The following is a 2,270-nucleotide window of genomic DNA, read 5'->3' as shown; positions in this document are numbered from 1 at the left end:
CGATCCGTTGCCGGACACGGAAAAAGACAAAAGACAAAAAAAAAAAAACAAAAAAAAAACCTAACCAGAAAGCACTATAAAGCAATCTTTCTGGCAGTCTTGAGGTATGAAGAGGCAAGACTAGAATTCAGTACCTGCGGGGAGAGGACCCAGCAAACACACCAGGCTCTCCATTAATGCTGGCTATGCCCTGGGAGAGGGGTGAACCAGAGATAAATGAAGTCTTATCAAAACACAACCTGGCTCAGACTCAGTTCAGTCTTTAATTGAATTAAAATAATTGATTTCACTCACAGATAATTGATTTCACTCACAAACGACAGCCTTTGCAATGTCCAGCATTCAATAATAAAAAAAAATTATTAGGCATATCCAAAGATAGAACCATATGACCAAAATCTAAGAGGGGAAAAAAAATAGACAACAGAAGTAGACCAACAGGTGATCCAGATAGCAGAATTAACAGAAAAGAACTTTAAATGTAATATATTTATTCCAAAAACTGGAGAGAAAATATACAAAAATGCAGTGGTTGAAAAATAAAGAATTTTAACAGAAAGGTAAAGGTGATAAAGAATCACCTGGAAATTCTACAAGTGACTAATAAACATCTTAAAGAACTGATGCTCGTTAAAGGAGCATAGCAAACTGGAAAAAGCACTGGAATCCAAAAGTGAAAGGACCAAGGCTGTGGTCCCTGGCTCTGCCTGCATCCAGCTAAGGGAGCCTGGGAAGTCATTTCACTTCTCTGAGCCCTAGTTTCCACTTCTGTCAAATGGGATAATGAGACCTACACTATTCACTTCAGAGTGTCAAGCAAATAAAATTAAATAACATACGTAAAAGCTCTTTATAAATTACTAATCATTATAGGTTTATAAGGTGTCATTGTTATAATAGTCTGACATCAATTCAAAACACAGTACTTCTCCGTCACCAGAAGTGTCTCATGTCAATGACAGGTGACTTGTGTGCCCTTGACTACTTGTTATAAAGGGTTTTGACAAGAGAAAGCTAAGAGACAAATAGTAACACGACAGCCAACTCTCAGTTATGCTGGGGTTGATGATTCACTTTCTGGATTATTCCTGAACAGTTGAAAATCCTAAACTAGCTTCTCCTACTGCTTGTCATGCCTTTGGATCACCCGCTTCAGTTTCCCAGATGGTGCATGCTCATGGAATGCAAACTCATATTAATGTGTGCCTGATAAAACATCATCAGCAAGGTAAATCTGAAGCAGAAATACCAAAATGCCTTCCAAAGTCAACAGCAATAATGTTGGGGCAGTTTGCTGTTTTGATTCTCCACATCAGTGCTTCCTCTATTAGCATACATAACAGAGAGCAATGTGCTAGCTTTCCCATACTCGTACCACAGTGATGCAATTCATTCACTACCAGCAGGACACTTGAGCTTCCTGGCAGGGTGCACAGGCACTGTGCTAGGCCCCTCAGGTATAAAACTATTACAAGGTTATGAGCCTGGCCTGAATGGACCTTTTAGTCTTGTGGGGAAGATACCATGTGCTTTAATAACTATAATCCAAGACAGAAAGTGATTTAGGTACCATAAATCAGAGTTAAAGAAGGAGAGGAATTCATGCAAAAGCTGATTTGGGGTTGTGTTCACCAGGGACTTCATGGCTGAGATGGTAACAGAGTCTGACCTTGAAAGACAACAAAACTGAATATTCCAAGCAGAAGGAAGAGTAAGAGCAAATACATGAAACTAAAAAGAAATGTGGGACGGGAAAAAGGAATTGAGTACAATTTGATAGAGGTATCATGAATAATTGAATAATTTTTAAAGAAAGTAACATTCATTATGCACTTGGCTTTGTACCATGCGGTTTATATACATTATCTCATTTGGTCCCCAAAATGATCCTCTGAAGCAGATGTAATTAATCTCGCTTTAGAGGTAAACTGAGACTCAAAAGTAAATTAATTTACCCAAGATCCCTCAGCTGGCAAGTGGAGAACAGGATTCAGATCCAAGTGGGTTTGTCTCTAAAGCTCATATTCTTACTGCCTCAGAGGGTAGCACTACTGACCGACAGCCTGAGGGGCAGCGCCACACGTGTGAAGACTCCTGCACACAGCGGGAGCTGCAGAGAGGTAAGACTGCCGATGATCTGGAGGTTGTTTACCTAGTGTATTAGTCCGTTTCTGTTGCTTATAACAAAATACCTGGAACTGGGTAATTCATAAAGAAAATGAAATTTATTGCTTACAATTTCTGAGGCTGGGAAGTCCAAAGTCCATCTG

The sequence above is a fragment of the Galeopterus variegatus genome, unplaced genomic scaffold (assembly GCF_000696425.1).
Source record: "Galeopterus variegatus unplaced genomic scaffold, G_variegatus-3.0.2 Scaffold580, whole genome shotgun sequence".
Lineage (NCBI taxonomy): Eukaryota > Metazoa > Chordata > Mammalia > Dermoptera > Cynocephalidae > Galeopterus > Galeopterus variegatus.
This window is presented reverse-complemented; position numbering follows the sequence as displayed.